The following is a 25,251-nucleotide window of genomic DNA, read 5'->3' as shown; positions in this document are numbered from 1 at the left end:
GTAACTAGTGTCCCCAGATCATCAGAAGATATACAAAAATCCCCCTCAAGTCTTGAGCTGAGTACTGATCAGTGTGCATGTCCAAGGCCTGGAACACCATCTATAAGGAGTAGAGAGAATGATATCCATAGTCAGGAGTATGCTGGAAAATGTATAACAACCAGGGGCCATCAGTGTTTTGTAGTTCCTGGTTTATAGGGTTACCAATGGGTATGTATATTCCTACCCACAGACAATTTCAAGCTATTAACCATCACTGAGTGCTATGTTAGAGATACATAGTACCACAGCAAACATTATATAGTATTTCTCCCATAGAGATACAATAGGTGTAAATTACCACCTGTGTACAAAAATCAGAATATATAATAATATAATAAAAGGTAATAAGATTTGAGGAATCACCTTTGCTCTTAATATAACTGATTTAATCATAAGCTTATACAATTTAATTCTATTAAGAATTAAACCAATTCAGGAGCTCCTGGCTGGCTCAGTCAGTGAAACATGTGACTCTTGATCTTGGTGTTCTGGGTTTGGCCCCAAGTTGGATGTAGAGATAGCTTTAAAAAAAATCTTAAAAAAAAAAAAAAAAAGAATTAAACCAGCTGAAAAACTTCCTAGCATTTTAACAAATAGCTCTCACAAGCTCCAGCACACCACTGCCCATGGCTCACACTGTCCACAGTTCGCCCAAAGTCAGCAATAGGCTGTACACCTTCCAGCCAGAGTAGAAAAGCTTCTAATTCACGGGACATCAAATACAATGCTCAGAGGGGCAACACCTTAGTAGTGTGACAAAATGAGCTCTAAAAACTACTCTAATTCCACCTAGCAGACTAAAACCATGCCTTTAAAAAATAAAATTAAATTAAATAAAATTAAATTAAATAAAGCCATTTCCAAGGAACTTAATTGCATCCCAAACAAAGCTCAAGAACATTCATAATAATACAAAAAGTTCAGTACCAAACAAGGTAAAAGTGACAATGCCTGGCATCCAATCAAATATTAACAGACATGGAAAAGAGGAAAATACCACTCAGAATGAGAAAAATAAACAGAAATTGATCTATACATGATAGGTCTACTAGATAAGAACATTAAATCAGTTATTATAAATGTAGCTCATATGCTCAAAAAGGTAGATGGAAAGATTAAGCATATTAGGTAGAGATTTGAAAGACTTTTTAAATTTTTGATGTTTTAATAATAAAAACCGGTAGTTGGGATTAATAGGAGATAAGACTGCAAAGAAAATATGTCAGTGAACATGAAGACATAGCAATAGACACTAGACTGAAGAAAAAAAGCACTTACTTGTGCTGTAGGGCAACACCAAGCATCCCAGGATATGGGTAAGTAGAGTACTCAAAGTAGGAAAGGGGAGCTGGGGTGGTTCAGCTGGTTAAATCGGTTCAGCTGGTTAAATCATCTGACTCTTGATTTTGGCTCAGGTCATGATCTCAGATTGAGTCCTGAGACCAGCGGGCTGCTGACTTAGCATGGAGCCTGCTTAAAAGTCTCTCTCTCTCCTTCTCCTTCTACCCACCCCTTACTGTCCACTCATCCATGTTCTATTTTAAAAAAATAGAAAGAGGTTAAAATGGTTGATTTTATGTTACATATATTCTACAACAATAAAAAATTTAAAATCAGAAGTGCCTGGGAGGCTCAGTGGGTTAAATGCCTGCTTTCAGCTCAAGTCATGTTCTCAGAGTCCTGGGATCAAGCCCCAAATTGGAATCCCTGCTCAGTGGGGAGTCTGTTTCTCCCTCTCTGCCCACCACCCCCACTCTCTCCTACTTCTCTGTCAAATAAATAAAATCTTTAAAGGATTTTAAAATTAAAAAATAAAAAAAGAACAAGTAACCAAAGAAAAATGCAGATAAACTAGAATCATCAAAATCAAAACATTTGGTGCTAAGAACTCCAAGATCATGAAAAGAAAAGCCAAAAAATCAGACAAAATATTTGATCATTTGTCTATAAATTTCTACCTTTACAATGTAATGCAAAGACAATCTAATTTAAAAAACAAAGTAATTTAACATATTTCTACAAAGAAGATGTACAAATAGCCAATAAGCACGTGAAAAGATGCTCAACATCAGTAGTCATCAGGAAAATACAAATAAGGACCACATAGAGATACCACTTCATACCCACTAGGATAAATATAATAAAAAGATGGACAATAGCAAGTGTCGGCAAGAATTTGGTGAAACTGTTTCTCTCATACATGGGTGAGAGGAATATAAAATGGTACAGCTACTTTGGAAAGTTTGGCAGTTCCTCCGTAAGTTAAATGTAAAATTACCCTATGACGCAGGAATTCCACTTGCAAATACATATACAAGAAAAAGGAAACAGGTTCACAAAAATCCATAGTAACACTATTCATAATAAGCAAACAGTGGAATAACCAAAATGCCCATAACTGTCGCATGATAAAGCAAAATGTAAGTATATACACAATGGAATATTCTTCAGCCATAAAAAGGAGTGAGGTGCTGAGACATATTACAACATGGATGAACCTTAAAAACATTATGCTAAATTAAAAAAAAGCCACTAACAAAAGGTCACATATTGTATGATCTCATTGATATAAAAGGTCTAGAACAAATTCATAGGGACAAAAAATTAGTGGTTGCAGAGACTGGAGAGAAGTGGGGAGGAGATGGTTGAAAATGACTGCTAATGGATATGAGGGTTTCCTTTTAAGAATGATGAAAGTATTCTGCAACTAGGTACTGGTGAAGGTTGTATGACTTTGTGAATATATTAAAAATCATTAAATTGTATACTTTAAAAGGGTGGATTCTAATCTATCTCAATTTTTATACTATATCTAAATTTTTAAAAGATAAATTATTATAAATCATTTCAGGTGAATAAAGTAAATAAGTCAGATGAAATAGACAAATTCCTTGAAAGATCGAAAATTTCCAAAGCTCACCCAAGGAGAAATGGACACATCAAACATACCTAAAGAAATTGTAGTACTGACAAGTAGACTCCAGGCCTTGAAGGCTTCCCTGGTGAATTCTGACTACACTATATATTACGCATTTAAAGAAAGATCTACTCAAACTCTTTAAGAAAACCAGAAGAGCAATACTTTCTCGACTCATTCAATGAGGCCAGCATTACTCTGATACCAAAACTAGACACAGATATTGTATGAAAACAAAACTACAAACCCATATTCTTCATGAACATACATGCAAAATTGTAAACAACTTTTTTTTTTTAATTTTTTTTTAAATTTTTATTTATTTATGATAGTCACAGAGAGAGAGAGAGAGGCAGAGACACAGGCAGAGGGAGAAGCAGGCTCCATGCACCGGGAGCCCGACGTGGGATTCGATCCCGGGTCTCCAGGATCGCGCCCTGGGCCAAAGGCAGGCGCCAAACCGCTGCGCCACCCAGGGATCCCTGTAAACAACTTTTTAACTGATTCCAACAATATAAAGGCATATTTCATATAATTATACTTTACTTCACAAATTGAAGGTGTATAGCAACCCTGCCTCAAGCAAATCTATTGGTGCCATTTTTCCAACAGCATTTGCTCACTTTCTGTCTCTGTGTCATATTTTGGTAATTCTAATATTTCAAACTTTTTCATTATTATTCTATTTGTTATGATCTGTAATAAGTGATTATAACTTGGTGAAAGCAAGGTGATGGGCAGCTTTTAGCAATAATGCATTTTTTTTTAAAGATTTTATTTATTCATGATAGACACAGACAGAAGCAGAGACACAGGCAGAGGGAGAAGCAAGCTCCCTAAAGGGAGCCCAATGCGGAACTCGATCCCAGGATCATGACCTGAGCCGAAGGCAGACGCTCAACTGCTGAGCCACCCAGGCGTCCCAACAATTGTGCTTTTTTTTTTTTTTTTTAGGGGAAAGCACAAATGCAGTCCCTCACTACCACAAATTATGCAGTCGAGTTTCCCACATCTGGGGAAATCGCAGGGGTCAGCACATCCGGAGTGCAATGGATAAGCCTCGCCCTGGGAAAACCACCTTCGTGATCATGGTATCTCCCCTGCCAGGTAAGTATCAATTGTGCATTTTTAAATTAAGATACATACATACATTGTTTTTGTAGACTTCATGCTTTTGCACATTTAATTAATTACACATTTAATTAATTAATTAATTACATTAATATATATTAATGTAAATATAACTTTTATATGCACTAGGAAACAAAAAAAAACTCACTTGACTAGCTTTATTGAGATATTTGCTTTATTATAGTGTTCTGGAACCAAATCAGCAATATCGCCAAGGTATGCCTGTATAAACACCAAATGATGTTTACTCCCAAAATGTAAAAGTGATTTACATGTATGTAAGTTGGGTCAATATAATTCATTCTATATTAACAGACTGAAAAAGAAAACCATGAGATCTTCTATGCAAATACAGAAAAGACATTTGATAACAATCCATATCCCTATCTATACTGATGGATCAGTGGTTGCCAGGGTACAGTAAGGGAGGAAAAGGAGAAACAACAGGAAGAGATTACAAATTACAAAAGGGCATGAAGAAACTTTGAGTGGTGATGGCTATGTTTATTACCTTGACTGTAGTAACAGCTGTACAGTGTATACATGTATGAAAACATATCAAATTGCCTATTTTAAATTATTGTGCAGCAAATTATTCTTCAATAAAGCTATTCCAAAATAAGTCCCCAAAGTAAAACACCTTTCCAGGAACACAGGTTAAAATCTTAGTTTCTTAATGGAGATGCAAATTGTATCTGGATTATTCCATCCCTACCTAACTCTACTCTAAAACTTCCCTAATTGCCAACCTGATCTAAGTTGCAATCTCTGGTCACAAAGGTTTCCAACCATGGTTAGGAAACAAAATCATCTGTGGCACTTAAGAAAAAAAAGGAGTTTCTGATTCTGTAGGTCTGAAATTCAGTCCAGTTATAATCTATTTTTTGGTAATTTTTAAAAAGTTTATTTTTACTATTTTTAACTTTTCTATTGAAATACCATACACACACAGAGGAAGGGCACAAATTATAAATGTACAGCTTGAAAAATTACTACAAAGCTTAAAGGTATATATTTTTAAAGTTTATTTTTAAGTAGTCTCTACACCCACCATGAGGTTCAAGACCCCAAGATCAAGAGTCACATGCTCCTCCACCTAAGCCAGTTACATCCCAAGAGGTATATACTTTTTTAAGAATTCCAAGGATGGGGGGATCCCTGGGTGGCTCAGTGGTTTGGCGCCTGCCTTCGGCCCAGGGTGTGATCCTGGAGTCCCGGGATCGAGTCCCACGTTGGGCTCCCTGCATGGAGCCTGCTTCTCCCTCTGCCTGTGTCTCTCATAAATAAATAAAATCTTAAAAAAAAAAAAAAAAAAAAAGAGTTCCAAGGATTATCTTGATGAACAGCAAAGGATTAAAACTACTACCTCTACCTCAAGCATCTTTTTATCTTCCTTTTTGTTCAATTAACATTTATCTGGTCCTTCAAGTCACAGATCAAATGCAACCAACTCCTCCCTTCAAGAAGCTATGTGTTCTCAGGGAACCCTGTACAAAGCTCATACCACTGAACATATGGGATATTTTCCAAAGTTTTTTTTTTTTAAGATTTTATTTATTTATTCATGAGAGACAGAGAGAGAGGCAGAGACATAGGCAGGGGGAGAAGCAGGCTCCTCACAGGGAACTCGATGTGAGACTCGATCCCAGAACTCCAGGATCACGCCTTGAGCCACCCAGGCATCCCACTATCCAAAGTTTTTTAAGGCAAGAACTCTTAAGTTATATGCTAGAGAAAAAGAACAAAGTAAAACTACTCTAGTTAAAAGCAAGTAAATTGATAGAATAGAAAGCTTGTCTACCCCCCTTTGAACTATCCCCCTAGATTAAAAATTACAGTTTGTTACACCCATCTACTTTGTTCTGTTTCATTCACCCAAACTATTTTACAGCAAGGAAGGCCTCTCTTATTCTCCATTTCTCTGGTACCCAAAAAACATTCATTTAACATTATTATTGGGACATTATTCAAACAGAGTAAATATGGAGGCTAAGTCAAGAAAGGGGGAAAAAGGTTTGAGGAAAGGGGAACTGCACCTATAGCAGCACTGAAATAGAAAAAGACTAGGCATATCAGAGGAATTAGAATGAGGCCAATGAGGCTGGACCCTAGTTGGCTAGTAAGCATCATGAAATAAGCTTTAAAGCAGACAGCACTAGACTGTGAAGGGCTTTGGAAGCCATAGTAGAGATTTGATCCTTTTTTTTTTTTTTTTTTTACTTTTTAAATTTTATTTGTAATTTAATTTGGATTATTTACCCTATTGAAAATTTTTAAAGAGGGGACTGACATAATCTGATGTACATTTTTAAAAGATCATCCTGGCTGCTGAGTGAATGTGAACTTAAGAGCATAATGGAAACGGACCAGGAGTATAACAATAAATGTGATCAAAGGGAATAAAAGAATAAATCAAAGTTTAAGTAGAAAAGTGACAACATCAAATGCTGTCACTAATTTTCATTCATTCAACAAACATTGAGACCAACTGTAGTCCTAGTTCTGGACACTGGGGATGTAAAGGAGAGTACCAGCTTTCACAGTTTATATTTTGTATCAACAGGTCAACAGATAAATTGTTTCAGGTGACAAAACTACAAAAAAAAAAAAAAAAAAAGGCAAAAAAAAAAGCAAGGTAAGACAGTGAAAAATGATGTGGAGTGGTCAGGAAAGAATTGTCTAATGACCTAACATTTAAATACCAATCATGTAGGTAGTAGGGCCTGGTAGGCCACAGTTAAGAACTTTGAATTTTATTCTGAATAAGATGAAAGCCACTGGAGAATTTTGATCAAGGGAGGAACATGATCTGACTTTTATTTAAAAGGATCGTTTGAAGAGCTATGTCAGAACAAACTATAGACAGCAAGAGTAGAAACATAGAGGATGGTTTGGGAGACTATTACTGCTATTAGAGGAATAATGGTGCAGTATCAGTCAAAGTGTTAAGAATTTATCTACTTCAATACAGCTTTTGAAGGCAGGTCCAACAGAATTCTTTAATACAATAGATGTGCAGCGTCAAGAAAAAGTCAAAGAATCTTAAACTGTTATTCCTCTGCTCAGGGAGTACTCCTGAAAATGTTGTCCCAGTCCCTCTTTTGTTACTGCCTTCTTTCATCCTTCCATAGTAACTTCATTAATGCTGATAACTCTTAAATTTGTACGGCAGCTTCTGCATTTCCCTTCAGAGGTTCAGTTCCATATATCCAACTGCCCGCTAGACTCTACAAAAACCTCAAATTCTACTTGTTCAAAACTGACTTCATCATCTTTCTCCCAGCCCCAATACCAATACCTGGTTCCTCCATCAGAATTACTTACTCAGTGAATGACACTACAAAATATACTGACCCAACTGAAACCCTAGGAGTAACCTTTTAAATTCCCATTTCCTCTAATCATCCAATCTACACCTACCCATATGCATTACTCAATCATTCATCATATGGGGGGAGGGGGGCTGGACAGGATGTGATTTTAATGATGTCACAGCACAAGGGTAAGGAATTTAAATTTGCTTTCTCTGACAGAATTTAGCAGATTTGTAAATGCTCTAATATTTGTTCAAAAATAATCTAAGGGAATAAAAATCATCAGCCAAAGACTGTATTCTTTCTAGAAGGAAAACAAAACCTTAAGCTTTCTCAGAACGTGAAAAGTCCACAGAAGCACAATTTATAAATCACATCTGAAGTTGTGAAAGAAACATAAGTCAACAAAGGCAGGTAAAAATAGGAGAGGTTTTCAGACAAAAGCTCAGAAGGCAACAATGTCCATGTGTCCCGGGTATAAAAGAAGAGATAATTTAAGAAACTTACAAACCATCAGAGAGATAAGACAAAAACCTGAAAAGAGTAACAAAGAATCAAACTCTATGTTTGTGTCCCTAAGTACCAAAAACTTCTCTTCAATGAAATGAGTAAAATAGAGAAAACATACCTCATTTTCTATTAAAGCCAGATCTACTCAATTTAAAGAATTCCTTTATTCTGAATCTATGCCACTCTACCTTTTTGGTGTGAAAGGACTCTTCTGTAAATTATCTAATGTCATTTTTTAACAAAATTAAAAGTTGGTCACCCCACATTGATCCCAAAAGATTTTCTGGAAATTATACTGTACTGGTCTATAAATTTTTTAAATTTTTGTTAATTAAATACAATAACTTGGAATCACTGAGGCTGTAATTACATTGATATTATATCATATAAAAGGTAAATATTAAAAAGAATTATCCATTTCTAAATATTAATCAATGATCCTATTTATATTAGATTAAAAGAGTACTAAATAAAGTAAAAATATAAAAACAAGTGAATCCAAGGAGAAAAACAGGAATTCTAAAGACCCACTCAGAAAAGTTTTTTAAATAAGTAAAAATAAAAACCCAATCAGAAACAATTTTCCTATAAGCTACAGACTCATTAACCATGAGAGTATTTCCCACTTTTTTCCCCTATGAATCTCAGTGTCATATGCTGATTTATATGTGATAATTCAGTTTATTCCACACTTCTCAAAATATATTATTTATTCCTATGCTAGTAATTTCAGGCAGTTAAAAAAAAACTTTTATTTTATTAAGGTACTGTTTATTTTAAGGAATATTAGGAAAAAAGGCAAGACATCAATGATTTTATTAAATATTTTAATTGAGGCTAGGCAAAAGTTAAGTCAAAGAGAAGTCTAAAGAATTATATGGATTATATCCAGATACAACAAATACAATAAAGTTAGAAGCATTCAAGTTTGAAAGACAGTATTATAAACTATAAACATATAAATTATTTTTCATATATGTCTAACTCCATATAGAAGATAAATTCCAAAGGGTTGATAAAATTCATAAATGCTATCTTATTTTCCCATTGACTTATAAATTAAACTTCACAGATGAACTGTCAATAGAAAATCTTTTGGCCCCAAATGTTTCCATGAAAACGGTCTTTTAAAAATGGATTTTAAATAAATATATAGCAATAAGAGAGAGAGTTCATTTCAATGGTGCCCATTTTACAATAAAGTGAACTATGAAAGGAGATCATATAAGAGTTATTTTGACTAAGAACACTTTAAAGGTCTCTACTAATTTTTCCAAATTCAAATGGACTTCATTTTAAAAAAAAAAAAAAAAAAAAAAAGAAAAGAAAACCTCAAAATAGATCTCCAAATTTCCTTTGAATATAAAGACTATTTCTTATTTGCCCAGACTCAGCGTCAAGAAATTTCACCCAGGGACACCTGGGTGGCTCAGGTCATGATCACAGAGTACTCCCTCAATGGGGGTTTGGGGGCCTGCTTCTCCTTCTGCCCCTTCCCCTGCTCATGCTCTCTCATTCTCTCTAATAAGTAAAATCTTAAAACAAAACAAAGCTTCACTCAGAAATACTTAAGCGAGGGGGAATCCCTGGGTGGCTCAGCGGTTTAGCGCCTGCCTTTGGCCCAGGGTGTGATCCTGGAGTCCCGGGATCGAGTCCCGCATCGGGCTCCCGGCACGGAGCCTGCTTCTCCCTCTATGTCTCTGCCTCCTCTCTCTCTCTATCATGAATGAATAAATAAATAAAATCTTTAAAAAAAAAAAAAAAGTAATACTTAAGCGAGGTACTTGTTCATTTCTGGATCTTCTGATCTTTTTCCCTTGGCTATAAAGTCATTAGAGTTTTGCACTTCACCTTGAAAAGCTTCTTACAAATAAAGAATAAATTCAGAGTACTTTTCCCTTTCGAGAGGTGAAATCTAAAGTCACTCTGTAATAGCTAACTGAGCCACTCAAGAGTCTAGTGGTTTGTAAACAAACCATTAACTGTTCTTAATTATATATCCACAAAGCATGTTTATTTCTGTAGTAGAAGTTCTGGCCTATTGAGTAAATTAAAGAAACCTAGGAAGACTGGAATAGAAGATATTTGAAAACAGTGGATATCTACAAAACAGTCTTGGAAAAATTCTGCAAACACGAATCAAAGGTGATTTGTCTGTCTATAGTGTTGACATACCTACAGCATATATGTGAAACACATCTGAGTATACTGGGGGAAAAAACAAGTTTTACATTTTCATCCAAACTAAACTTAATAATTATGTGACCTTGAGTGAATAACCTCTGAATCTCAGTCCTCTTCTGTGAAATGGGGGAAAAAGTGTTCCAACTTGTCCTGAGAATTAAATAATTTATACAAAGTATCCCTAATATATAGTGCATCATCAACAGATGTATAGAATTATGAATGTTAACATTAATTATGTCCATTTTGCCAGGCACTATACTTTATTTGCATTATCTCACTTAAAACTCTCAAAATCCTGGGATGCCTGATTAAACATCAGACTCTTGATTTCGGCTCAGGTCATGATCTCAAGGTCCTGGGATTGAGTCTTGAATTGGGCTCCATGCTCACCAAAGAAACTGCTTTCTCCCTCCCTCTCCCACCCCCACCCCCAAAATAAATCCTAAGAACTCTCAAAATCCTATGGAGGTAGGTACTATTATCATTCCCATTTTACAGACAAGAAAACTGAGGCTTAAAAAAGTTAAATACCAAACATCACAAAGCTAAGTGGCAGGACATAGAGTCTAAACCACTTTATTGATACTCTGTGAACTTTCTCATTATACCTTCATAAAAACCTCAAAGATAGGCTAGGCATCATCTTCATTTCTATATATGGCAACAAATTCAAGGAATACATATGATCACACAATTAATGGAGTCAGAACTTGAACCTAGATCTTACTGCCTAAACTAGGATTCAATCCATGAGACTGTAGCTCTCTGCATTATGATAATAATTCTACAAAACTGTGAATAAAAAACTTTTTCCAGGAGAAAACAGGGTTATGTCTAAAAAAACAGGTAACATGATCTTAAGCTAATACTTCGAATAGCAGTCAACAGTCATGTTTTCCAGAAGATAAAGATTTACCTGAAAATATCCATAACAAACAAAAAAAAGAAGATATCCATAACAACTTTATAATACTTATACAAAATCTGTGAGAATAGCCCACTACTGATCAAAAGCAGAAGATATTTTGACAGGTCTATTAATTGTTTTCTGTAGTATGTTTCTTGTTGAACGAATGACATCTAACACAGAGTTTAATATTTCTTTGTAAATCATTCAATCTCTCCTACGAAGTCATTCCCTCTCTGTATTCATTTAGAGGAAAAGGATATTCATCTATGGAGAGGTGTGAGGCCTAAACCCAAGGCAGTGCAAAAAGTCTGATACTGAAAGTACTCATCATTGTATTTATTTTTGACTTATCTCCTAGAAAACTTAAGAAAAGCAAGTCATTTAAATAGTTATTAAATAATATGGATACAATGTAAGCAAAGCATTTTAAAGATCAAAATTAGAAAATTACCTTTGAGTTTTAGTCATCACAATATTTTTTAATGTTTAAAAGGAACAAGTCCATTCTTTTTTAACCAACAGAAGTATGAACAAATACAGTAATTTGATTTAAGACAAAGCTAAAATACAGTACAGTGGGAAAAGAAAGGTTTCTTTAATAGATTATACTGAGTCAACTGGATATCCATATGGAATAAAATGTTTTGACTATTACCTCATGTCACACACCAAAAAATCAACTTACATAGGCAAAGGATCTAAATGTGAAGTGTAAGAATTACTTTTTAGAGACAAGAGAACATCTTCATAATCTTGGAGTAGGCAAAAATTTTCTTAAACCATTCACAAACATTACTCGAAAAAAAAATGGATCAACTGGATATTAAAATTTAGAACCTTGTTCAGCAACACCATTAAGAGAATATGAAGGTAACCTGGAATGATAAAAAAATATTTGCAATGCATATTCTGATCAAAGAAAGGACTCATGACCAAAATATATTCTAAAAATTCTTATATACCAGTAAGAACTAGACAACTTAGTATTTTTTAAATGGTAATGACCAGACACACTTCACACACAAAAAAAGATTAAATTAGCCAATCAACATGAAATAATGCGGGGATCCCTGGGTGGCTCAGCGGTTTAGCGCCTGCCTTTGGCCCAGGGCGCGATCCTGGAGTCCCGGGATCGAGTCCCACATCGGGCTCCCAGCATGGAGCCTGCTTCTCCCTCCTCTTGTGTCTCTGCCTCTCTCTCTCTCTCTCTCTCTATGTCTATCATAAATAAATAAATAAATATTTTAAAAAAAACACATGAAATGATGCTCTCTTTTATTGCTCATCAGGGAAGGAAACAGAAATCAAAATCAAAGTGACTAAGACTTTTTTAAAAAAAGATAAGACCAGGGGATCCCTGGGTGGCTCAGTGGTTTAGCGCCTGCCTTTGGCCCAGGGCGTGATCCTGGAGTCCCGGGATCGAGTCCCACATTGGGCTCCCTGCATGGAGCCTGCTTCTCCCTAGCCTGCGTCTCTGCCTCTCTCTTTCTCTGTGTCTCTCATGAATAAATGAATAAAATCTTTAAAAAAAAATAAAAATAAAACCAAGTATTGACAAGAATGTGAACAACCAGAACTCTGATACACTATTATAAATTAATACAACCACCTTGGGAAAGTATTTGTCAATATCTACAGTTTAATAGAAACATACTGTCCAACCCAACCATTTCAATCCAAGGTATATACTCAATAGAAATATATACACATGTGGAAAAAAAATCCATGCATAGGTACATCTAAAGACATGTACAAGGATGTTCATAGCAGTACCGATTGTGACTACCCAAATGTTCATCAATACATAGTCTGTATATACACAGCCATGAAATAAACAAGCTGAAAGTTCATGCCACAGTATAAAGCCTACAAGCATACTGTTTCGCCAAAGAGACACAAAGCAATGCATACTGTATCACCTTTATTTTTTTTTAAGATTTTATTTATTTATTCCTGAGAGACATAGAGAGAGAGAGAGGCAGAGACACAGGCAGAGGGAGAAGCGGGCTCCATGCAGGGAGCCCAACGTGGGACTCGATCCCAGGTCTCCAGGATCACACCCCGGCACTAAACTGCTGAGCCACCGGGGCTGCCCTGTATCACCTTTAGATGCAACTTGAGAATGATGGAATAAATTTGTGATGATGCAGTTAATTTAAGCACGGCTGAGGCCACCTACGTGTACACACATCATACCCATAGTGTATGACATAAGCAGCAACAATCAAGCTCCTCCATAAGATCTGGTCTATGGCTAATGAGCAGACAGCCAAACCCAAATTTCAGCAAAATTTAAGGCTGAAATCTCAGTGGCCAAGCAACAGAAGGTAACAGTAGCCCTAAAAAGACATCATTGAAATACTCTGATTTAATTCTGCCTGAAGCCAGAGAATAACAACCTGAACTTTTTAATTTTACGAGTCAAAAAAAAAATTCCTTTTGTTGACTGATGACTTAGAAGCAATGAGATGAGAAAAGTATCTATATATCATTCTGAGGTGCCAAGGAGCCTGGTTATTCTTAGAATTGAAAGCTTGGCAATGAGCCTTAGACCAGAAGGGCTGATTCATTTCAATATACATTAACTGCGCACATGTTATATAGTATGCACTTACCATTATTAAGACACAGTCTCATCTCTGCAAGATCATTCATCTTTAATGGACATTTGTAATCTAAGTATGTATTAATAATTCAGCAAGGCCTATGTGAAATATCTGATGTAAAGATCCCTCTATTATCTTCATTTTTTTAAGACTTTGAGAGTGAGTGAGTGAGTGAGTGAGATAAAGTACAAGTGAGTACACATGAGCAGGGAGAGAGGCAGAGGGAAAAAGAGAAGCAGACTGCTGAGCAGGGAGCCCGACTCGGCTCAGTCCCAGGACCCTGGGATCATGCCCCAAGCCAAAGGCAGATGCCTAACCAACTAAGCTACCCAGCTGCCCCTATTATCTTCAACTTTTATAAATGTTTCATTTTACCAACTTGTAGTTTTCCTCACTAAAGCTACCTTTCATAGCTGATTATATATAACATTTTGGAAATGTGCATAAATAATTATGATTAAGTGCTTGCTTTAAAATATTAAAGACAAGTCTTGCATTTATTATAATAATTTTTTTAAAGATTTTATTTATTTGAGAGAGAGAGAGAAAGAGAGAGCCAGAGAGAGCTCAAGTGGAGGGGAGGAGCAGAAGCAGTAGCAGACTCTCTACTAACCAGGGAGCCTGACACAGGCCTTGATCCCAGGACCCTGGGATCATGACCTGAGCTGAAGGTAGATGTTTAACTGACTGAGCCACCTAAGTGTACCACAATTATAATAATTTTAAATTCAAATTTTGCAATGCTGTATTTAGAGTGGTTATAAGTTTGTCAATTAGTTAAATTTAGAGGAATAACCTAAATTCCCATTCGTTTTATTCAATGATTTTTATCTTTAAGGATGTTTAACTTAATATCAGTTCAATTTAATGTCAGTTTCTTTAAAACCCAGTCACAGGTGATAAATTATCACATAACCCTCTCTAAAAGCCATGCTCCACCTGTCCTAAGAATTCTCAATGGTCTTGGTCAACAACAACAACCACCAAAAAAAAAAAAAAAAAAAAAAAAAAAATCAAGAAAAATGGACTAAGTCTCAAGAGAAAATTATCAAGATGAGACAAACCAAGGTAAAGATTCAAGATGACTCAGGACATTTTACCTTCAGCCCAGGTCATGATCCCAGGGTCCTGGGACGGAGCCCCACGTCAGGCTCCCTGCTCAGCGGGGAGTCTGCTTCTCCCTCTCCCTCTGCACCCCCTCAGACTATCTTGCTCTTTCTCAAATAAAGTCTTTAAAAAAAAAAAAAAAAAAAAAAAAGGAGAAGCAATCTATAGAGAAGATTAGTAGGAGTTCCCAGCTAGTCTCAGTATTTCAAATATCTTTAACTGGCATAACAAATCTCTTATACAGTAGTTGCTTCTTGATATTCACAGTAGTTATGTTCTATAAAGTTGCCACAAATGCTGAATTAGCCAATACTGAACCATTTCTCCTTAAGAGTTAAGTTCCTGTAAGTTAAGTTAACTTAAGAGTTAAGTTCCTGTAAGCCTCTGGTCACATTTTTATCAACCAATCAATACGTAATCATGTTTTACCTGTGTTTTGGTTTAAAGACACCTTATTTAATATATATTGTTAATTCATTAACACTGAATTCACTGCCAACAGTAATGTACTTCATACTTGAATAAAGCTTATCTAACACATGTATTTTCTCCGTAAGATTCATCACATTACTGCACTTGGGAAAACCAGACAGCACTTCCAGTACTACCCTTGGAGGTCATTTTATGTAAACTCTGTGCCCAACATGCAGCTTGAATTCACAACTCCAAGATCAAGAGTCATATGCTCTACTGACTGAGCCAGCCAGTAGCCCTGTAGGTCTTTTTTTTTTTTTTTTAAGATTTTATTTATTCATAGAGTCAGAGAGAGAGAGAGAGAGAGAGAGGCAGAGACACAGGCAGAGGGAGAAGCAGGCATCATACCGAGAGCCTGATGTGGGACCCGATCCAGGGTCTCCAGGATCACGCCCTGGGCTGCAGGCGGCGCTAAACCGCTGCACCACCGGGGCTGCCCCTTGTAGGTCATTTTAAACAGCAAAATCACATCCCCCCCACCCCCCAAAAAACACACACAAAAATGTGAAAGATACGGCACTAAATAGAGCGTGCGAAAAAAATTTATAGTATGAAAAGTAAAAGAAGACAACATAACTCTGTTCAATCTCAGTTGGGAATGTGTGCTCCCTGGATGACTCTTTTCATCACTCTGAACATGTCTGTGAATGACTGACCATAAAAGGTCCAATAATATTCACCGGAGTAACAAATACATTTTAGAAAGTGGGTGAGTTCATAAATATGGAATCAACAAGTAATGAGGGAACCCTGGGTGGGCATGTTAGTTATTTCAGTTAGTAGGAGACCATCAGGTTGCTTTTAAAATAAAGCTGTATTTGAGGCACCTGAGTGCCTCAGTTGGCTAAGCATCCGACTCTTGATTTCGGCTCAGGTCATGATCTCAGGGTTGTGAGATCATGCCCCATGCCCCAGCACTGAGTCAGCCTGTCACTCTCCCTCTACTCCTCCTCCCCTTACCACCCCCCCCCTCAAATAAATAAATAAAATCTTTATTTTTTTTTATTTTATTTATTTATGATAGTCACATAGAGAGAGAGAGAGAGAGAGGCAGAGACATAGGCAGAGGGAGAAGCAGGCTCCATGCACCGGGAGCCTGACGTGGGATTCGATCCGGGGTCTCCAGGATCGCGCCCTGGGCCAAAGGCAGGCGCCAAACCGCTGCGCCACCCAGGGATCCCAAATAAAATCTTTAAAAATAAGCTAGACCTTAAAAAAAATTACACCTGAAGACAGTAAGTCATAAATCATTAATATAGCAGAAATCAATAAAGGTTAAAAGGGACATTTTCTAGAAACTCTAACAACGTAAATTTAGATATTCCGCTCAAGGCTATAGAAGGGTTATAAATGCGGATTCTCCGATATTTCAATTTATCTAAGGAAAAAAATTCCACCTAAGGAAAATTTTTGTATCAAAAAAAGTGTAATTTTATATTTGACGTAGTAATCAGAGAAATACACAGATGCCAAATTCCAAAACCTGATTATACAGAGAAATACACAGATGCCAAATTTATTTGCAGAGAAATACACAGATGCCAAATTCCAAAACCTGATTATAAGAACTTCAGATTAAACATCTCTCTTAGGAAACATTGCCAAAAATGCCACTTCATTCCACTGTTTTAAGTGCATGGCCCAACTTTCCATGGTAAGAAAACTCATAGTGGAAAACATTATTTACCAAGGAACACAGGACATAAAAAGATGCTAAGTGTCATCAAGCCTCCCTACTGTAAGAGTTCTTTGTTCTCTTCCCTTATCAGGGAAAGAGATTTTTTTTTTTTTTTAATTTTATTCATGAGAGAGAGGCAGAGACACAGGCAGAAGGAGAAGCAGGCTCCATGCAGGGAGCCCCATGTGAGACTCAATCCCAGGACTCCAGGATCACACCCTGGGCCGAAGGCGGCGCTAAACTGCTGAGCCACCCGGGCTGCCCTGGTTTTAATACCAAATACCACTAGAGTCCTTTCTCTCATTAGATCTTTCATTCTACGAGACCCCTTTTCCCAATCAGTATATTCATCAGAAAATAAAAACACCAAAATCTTATAGAAGATATGTAAATTGGATATTCTAAATTAAATGCTTTCTAAGACACTTTTGATTTTTTAAAATTTTTTCACTAAAAAAGGTTTTATTCTTTTCCAGAATAAATAAATATAATTTCAGTTCAGTTTTTTTAAGTATATGTGCTACCAAAGTGAGCACTGAATTAATGTAATTTCTGCATCAATTTCTTCATACAGAGCTATGGAACTTTCTACAAATCAATGAAAAAGTCAGTACAGACTCACATATTAAAATAATCACACAAGCAAGATGATCTAAATTTTGATGATAAAAATTTTAGGACTCTATAATTTCATAACAATAGTAAAAATATTAAGGTTTAAAATCTCTCAATAATTAACACATGACACCATTTCCATAAAGTTTGAAGTCAAAGAAACTATGCTGTCAAAAATCAGGATGAAGATCACCCTAGGGTGAGGAGTAGAAAGTGAAGAAGGTGCTGCTCATGTTCTTTCTTGCTCTTGATGCTGGCTACCTGGGGAGCGTTCAAGGTTCTGAAAACTCACTGGGCTATACATTTAATAATGATAATGGTTTACATATGTACGTGTTATAGGTCAATAAAAAAGTTTTTAAAAGTTAATTACATTCTGAAACTAAGAGTAGTACAAGCAAGAAGCCAGAAAACTACATTTACAGCAGAGGTACACCAATCGAGACCAATCAACACAGCTGGTATTCCTTTGTTTTTTTTTTCTTCAAAAAGCAACAAACCATTGGATCTCTGAGATCATACAAAATCCAACTCCTCTAAAAGTCTCTACCAAATCCAACTAGTTATTCCCCCAACACAAAAGTTTGGGGGAAAGTCCCTATACCATTTAAATCCCTTCGAAGCTTTTAACCAAGTCATCACTTCCCTCCTTACTTTGGATCTCCCATCTTTGACTTCCATTTTCTTCTAGTTTTCCTCCTATCTCTGAGATTAATTTTCCAAGTTTTCTCCCCTCCATTTCCACAGGCATTGTGACTCCTCTGCACTCCCCAAAATGTGGATATCCGTTTTTTTAGCCCCTCTCCACAGGTAAAGTCATTAAAATAATTTGAGTTATAATAACCTATAAACTTTTATATCTCTAGACCCAATCTCCACCCCAAACTTCAATCTACCATTTCCTGTGCTCCCAATCTAGAGGTTCCAAAAGTACCCTTTGTTCAAAAAGTACAAATCTTCAATCGTTTTCTTCCTACCCCCAAAATATTATCTCCTCTCTAACTCAAGAATCTCAATAAAAAATATCTAATCACTGAAGCCAAAAAGCTTTCAGACATTTTAACTCTTTTCTTTCCCCAACAATATATGATCAACAAATTATTCTTCTAAAATGTCTTGAAAAGAACTAACTTTTCTTTCTGTCCCATTGTTACTGCTCCAGTTCAGGTCATTGTCACCCTATCTTAATAACAGTCTAATTAGTCTGTGATTACAATCTATTCTTTTTTTTTTTAATTTCAAGATTTATTTATTATTTATTTATTTATTTATTTAGAGAGAGCACAAGCAGAGGGAGCAGCAGGTAGAGGGAGAGGAAGAAGAAGAAGCAGGCTCCCTGCTGAGCAGGGTGGTTGGGGACAGGACCCTTGGATCATGACCAGAGCCAAAGGCAAATGCCTGACTGAGCCACCCAGGTGCCCCTACATCTATCCTTTTATCTGTTCACAATATAACTGTTTTAATAAACCCAGCCCTCATTCTGATTTTTTCAGTCTCCCAATTAAAAAAACTTTAAAAGATAATGATTTCCCCCCATCTTCAATGGAAAACTCTTCCTCAAAGCCCAATTCATGACCCATCAGAATTAACTAACTTCTTTTTTGCTCCTGTAAGGCTTAATTCTTCTAGCACAGAATTTATAATGCAGTTTTGTATGTCTATATTCCCTACTTGATTATAGGCTCCTTAAAGAAGCAGTGCAATTCATTTTTTATTCTCGTGGTACAGTGCCTTAAAATTGGTGAACTGAAGAGAGAATTCTGCTTATACAATTTTTTAAAATCTGAATTCCGTATTTTTTTGCAAATTCTTCACTTTTAAGCAACTTACACCGGAAGTTCCTGCCTGTAGTTTCAGGCAAAATTTTTAAAGTTGCTTTAGTTATATCTATCCTTGTCAGTGAGTTGTTCTGAAATTTTATAACACAACTGCGTATTTATCCAAAGCATAAAATATTAAAAAGAACAAGAACAGAAAGTCTTTTTCTTAGATATATCTCTAAATTTGACACTGATCCCTTTTTAACACATTTAAAGGTTTTTTGGTTATTGTTGTTGTTTTTTTAAGCAATCTCCACATCGAATGTGGGGCTTGGATTTACAACCTCAAGATCATGCCACATGCTCACCAACGAGCCAGTCAGGCGCTCCCCTTTTTGAGAAAGGTTATTTTATGCCTCTTAATGTAGTATTCCTGAGGCTGATAAGCCTCTATCTTTCTACCTCACCTCCAAGGATGGAAAGTGATTTGTAAAACCACTATTTTCTTGTTCTTTTACAAGATTTATTTAGAGAGAGAGAGAGAGTGCACGCACTTATCCACACACAGCAGGGAGGGGCAGAGGAAGAGTCTCAAGCGGACTCTGTAGAACTTGGAGCCCTAGGTGAGGCTCAATCTCAGGTCCCTGAAAATCAGGACCTGAGCCAAAACCAAGAGTTGGATCCCCACCAGGCGTCCCACCACTATTTTCTTTTGTAAAAATAAGATCTTAAGTCTGTTTCTAGTCTTGTCACATACTTTGAGTCACCACAAATTAACAAAAGCTATCACCACCTCTCAGTTCCTTGTGTCACTTAGATCATCTAAAATCTATGCAGCATCAGCCAGATAGGTAGAAGATTCTTGGAATCTAATCAAGTGGTGAAGCAACGTGGATGGGGTTTACAGAACTTGTTCAGGCAATGCAGTTAAAAGCAGTCACAAAAAAATTTACAGAAGGCCTTAACCTTAGAATTCAGAAGAAATCAAAAGGGCACTGTCTTGGAGTGCCTCAGTTATCACTGGGACGAGTGTTAAAGGTTCCATATACCCCTCTGTGGCTTAAGAAAAACCACCTGGACAAAGGCAGCTCCACAGGCCAATGCAGGGCTGATTATTAGCCTGTCAAGAGATGGTAACTGATCTGTGGTCATACACTGTGTCACAGAAATTTCAACTTGCTTGAGACAACAAAACTGTTTCCCTAAATGACTATCCAACCTCCAAGATGAACTAGAACTAAATATTGAAATTAAGTATGTCAATCCCACGATATTAATGTCTGTTAGGTTTTAAAGCTATCCTACATATTTTTTGACATTTTTGTAATGTTTAAGGAATTTTAACCCTATAGAATCTGATAGCCTTATGATTCTAAATTTAAAATGGTAACTGACAGGGGGCACCTAGATAGCTCAGTGGTTGAGCGTCTGCCCTGGTCTCAGGTCAGGATCCTGGAGTCCTGGGATCAAGTCCTTCATCAGACTCCCCACAGGGAGCCTGCTTCTCCCTCTGCCTGTGTCTCTCTCTGTGTCTCTCATGAAAAATAAATTTTTTTCAAAAATGGTAACTGACTAGGGCACCTGAGTGGCTAATTAATCATCGGCTTTTGGTTTCAGCTCAGTCATGATCTCAGGGTTGTGAGATCGAGCCCCAAGTCGGGCTCTGTGCTCAGCTGGTCTGAGATTTTATTTTCTCTCCCTCTCCCTTTGGCCCTCCCCAGACTCACACACACTCTCTCTCTCTCTCTCCTGCTCCCTAAAACATATAAATAAAATGGTAACTAACAAATTTAAAGGTGTGAGTATATTTGGTTTGGTTAATAAGCAATAGTGGAATGTTTTAAGAGAACCTGTGACTCACTATATTTACAAGTTGTATTCATTAACTTTAAAAGTTTCAGGTATTTGAGAAAGTCCTGCTTGTTGAAATTTTATAGTAATCCATAAGGCATATGAAGTGCTAAAACATAAAATCCAGTATGTTAAACATGTGAAGAATATAATGAAGCAGCAGTAGTACTAACAGATAAAATTCAGAGTACTTTTTTTCAAAGAACATTCTCCTAGTGCCCAACATTGTTCCAAGTACTTTACAGTATAAATTCATTCATTCAACAGTCACGTGAGCATACACCATGAACAAGGCATCATTCCAGACTCTGAGAACTAAACCAGTGAACATAATTCCAATCTTCATGGATCTTATATTTTAATAAGAAATATCAGTTATGATAATTACTATAAAGAAAAATAAAACCAGGGAATTTGTAGGCAAGAGGTGCTATGTTATACGGCATAATGAAGGTAACATCAGCACCATCCACACAAGACTATGTAAATGATACCTCTTGGAAACTCCCTCTTCAGAAAAAACCCTCTCTACACCAGATGACATGTGATTCTAAGTATGGGAGCAAGCCACGCAAATATATGAGAAAAGTATTACAGGAAAAGAGATTTAATCTATTCAGTTAGAAATACTATATTTCTATTTAAATAGAAAAAATTTATTTATTTATTAAATAAATATTTAATATTTTATTTTTGGGGGGGTTCTTAAAAGTTAAAAAAGAAAGGCTTATGCATTAGGGTTTATAAGCAGGTTTGTTGGGTTTTTTTTAAGATTTTATTTATTTATTTATTCAAGAGAGACAGAGAGGGAGAGGCAGAGACACAGGCAGAGGGAGAAGCAGGCTCCATGCAGGGAGTCTGACGTGGGACTCGATCCCAGATGTCCAGGATCAGGCCCTGGACCGAAGGTGGCGCTAAACCTCTGAGCCACCTGGGCTGCCCCTATAAGCAGGTTTTTACTACCATGCTGTAGTTTGGTATTATAATGAAGGACTGCTAAAATATACCAGCTGGGGATGCCTGGGTGGCTCAGCGGTTTAGCACCTGCCTTCACCCCAGAGTGTGATCCTGGAGGCCTGGGATCGAGTCCCACATCAGGCTCCCTGCACGAAGCCTGCTTCTGTCTCTGCCTCTCTGCATGCCCCCCGCCCCTCTTTCTTGGTCTCTCATGAATAATAAAAAAATTTTTAAAAAACACTTAAAAATAAAATATACCAGCTGATTTTTAAAAAAATCTATAATAGGCTAAAGGTGAGAATGACTTAAAATAGGCAAAATAAATCTTTTGAAGAAAATATCCTATAACTGGACTATGGAGTTAATTGCAAACCACTGTAAATTTACTAAAAGTTACTGAACCGTACACTCAAAACAATGACTCAGAAATCCTCTATAATTTATAAGAAGACCAGCATGTTCCTTATACTACCTTGAAATTAACACCACCATTTAGATGTATTCTGCAAATCTTCATTTCTTACTTGAAATTGAACTAAAAAGTTCAATTTTAACACAATGGGGCCTCTAGGTTCTGAAATACATTGTGGTCCTCTTTAATAAATACGGTTGTTGAATGTAGGACACTTGTCACTGTGCAAAATTTCACCTGACACACAAACCACTAAAAACTGCCTTATTATGAGCAGCTTCGGTGGCTCAGAGGTTTAGCACCACCTTCGGTCCCAGGGCGTGATCCTGGAAGCCTGGGATCGAATCCCAAGTCAGGCTCCCTGCATGGAGCCTGCTTCTCCCTCTGCCTCTGTCTCTCATGAATAAAATAATCTTTAAAAAATTTTTTTAAAAAGCTGCCTTATTAAAAGTATACGTAAGGACAAAATGTATAAGGGGACAATTTGGATAAATAACACCCTGGTGAATAAATTTAAGAGACTTGTATTTTTAGGGGCACCTGGGTGGCTCAGTCGCTTAAGTGGCTGGCTGCCTTCAGCTCAGATCATGATCCCAGAATCCTGGGATCGAGCCCCATGCCCCTGCTTACAGGGAGCCTGCTTCTCCCTCTCCACCCTGGCCATGTGCTCTCTTGCACGCACTCTTCTCTCTCTTTCTCAAATAAATAAAATAATACATACTGTGATACTGGATCAAGGAAAGAAAACATAAACCCACATAAATGGTCCTATAACACTTCACTCCAAAAGCAGAATTTGAATGCTCAGGTTCTTATCACGGCATCCGGCATCCTGTGGCAGTCAAGATATATAGCCTCTACTTCAACCTGCTCATTGTGGATTGAGGGTAACAGAAACTATCCTTATCAGGTGGTTGAAAAGACTAAATAATAGTGAATACAGAATATTAATGTATCTAGCACACAGAAAATGTTCAGTAACTCTTAACCTATATTACTTTTTTTTTTTGAAAGTAAGCTCTATGCCCAAGGTGGGCCTTGAACTTAACAACCCTGAGATCTACATTTGAGCCAGCCAGGCACCCCAACTATTTTTTAACTGGGCTCTATGGGGAGCACAAGGTGGGGCTTGAACTCGGGATCCACAACCCTAAGACTAAGACCCGCCTGGGTGGCTCAGTCAGTTAAGCACGTGCCTGCCTTCTGCTCAGGTCATGGTCCTGGGATCGAGCCCTACGTCAGGCTCTCTGCTCAGCTAGGGAGCCTGCTTCTCGCTCTCCCTCTGCCTGCCACTCCCCCTTCTTGTGCTCTATCAAATAAATAAAATCTTTAAAAAGAAAGAAAAGTATCTACCTATATATGTGGCTTAAGTCAAACTGGAAAATGTCCTGACTCCTTTGCCAAGTAAGAACAGCATTTATTCAAATTTAGTGGTAACTCTTTAACAGTTATAAAAGTCAGTTACTCTCTCCTTCATTCTTCATGAGATAATGTTTTCCTGTTATCATGATGTTCCCTTGAAGTCAGGCATTTTAAATCTCAGGGCAAAAAAGATAACTTAAGAAATTAGGCTAAAACTTTGTGTAACACTTAATTTCTACAAAAGCTCAACAAATAAAAAAAATCACTGGAGTCAAAAATATAGGTGCATGTTATTCTTATTCTTGAACAATATATGGACGGGCAGCCCCGGTGGCGCAGCGGTTAAGCGCCGCCTGCAGTCCAGGGTGTGATCCTGGAGACCTGGGATCGAGTCCCACGTCAGGCTCCCTGCATGAAGCCTGCTTCTCCCTCTAACTGTGTCTCTGCGTCTCTCTCTCTAGCTGTGTCTCTATGAATAAATAAAATAAAAAAAATAAAATGAACAATATATGGAAAGAAAAATTATGTGAAGGACCACAACAATAAATCTTTCATTACGCCTTTCTTTAAAAGTAAAAGAGTAAATGGAGGGGTAGAGAATAGAAGGGGTGAATTTGCTCAGCGGTTTAGCGCCGCCTTCAGCCCAGGGCCTGATCCTGGAGACCCGGGATAGAGTTCCACATCAGGCTCCCTGCATGGAGCCTGCTTCTCCTTCTGCCTGTGTCTCTGCCTCTCTCTCTTTCTCTGTGTCTCTCATGAATAAATAAATTTTTAAAATATCTTAAAAAAAAAAAAAAAAAAAGAAAGTTGCACTCATTTGAAGCCAGCCTGAAAGGGTATATAAACTAGGTAAGGCTTTTACCTGATTTTCCATTGTTTTGTAGCCTGTAACTTGATTTTATAAAATGCACACCACAATGTTACACTGTTCATAAATATAAAATAAACACCTTAAAAGTAAAATGGTTTCAACAAACTGGGACTTTTTCCTTGAGGTAGGAATGCTCACAATATTCTTTAAAATAACAGAGGAGGATACCACAGGGTTTCTGTCATAAAAATTAGAATAGGAATCACTGCTTGAAAGGAATTCAAAGAATGAAAAGAAAGCTGCCAAGTCATAGGATAAAAGTCCAAAAAGCCATTAGCTGGTCAGGAATGCTGTACCAAAGTGTACAAAACAAAATTATTAAGTGTGTGTGGGGGAGGGGGGGGAGGCTGAAGTACTGTTGTAGGCCAATCAATGATAGAAATTAAAAGTATCCCATTTGACCAAAAAACACTAAAACACAGAGTCTACCACACAATTTCTTTGATGTCCCCTTCCAAGAGTTCTCAAAATCATGAATGCAATGGGAAAAATGTCTAAGTCAAAGTGCTAAAATCTCCAGGTATAAATTACATTGAGTTCTAGGATT

General features: G+C 36.9%; 1 protein-coding gene and 1 non-coding gene across 2 annotated transcripts in view; both read right to left on the bottom strand.

Moving 5' to 3' along the window:
• Positions 1-25,251, bottom strand: part of ZZZ3 (zinc finger ZZ-type containing 3) — a 102,294-nt gene that overhangs the window by 69,369 nt on the left and 7,674 nt on the right. The window lies entirely within an intron of this gene.
• LOC119872412 lies at positions 3,911-4,074 on the bottom strand. The gene has a single exon (XR_005361501.1). It is a non-coding gene; the product is annotated as a U1 spliceosomal RNA (small nuclear RNA).

The sequence above is a fragment of the Canis lupus genome, chromosome 6 (assembly GCF_011100685.1).
Source record: "Canis lupus familiaris isolate Mischka breed German Shepherd chromosome 6, alternate assembly UU_Cfam_GSD_1.0, whole genome shotgun sequence".
In the NCBI taxonomy this organism is placed as follows: Eukaryota; Metazoa; Chordata; class Mammalia; order Carnivora; family Canidae; genus Canis; species Canis lupus.
This window is presented reverse-complemented; position numbering and strand designations above follow the sequence as displayed.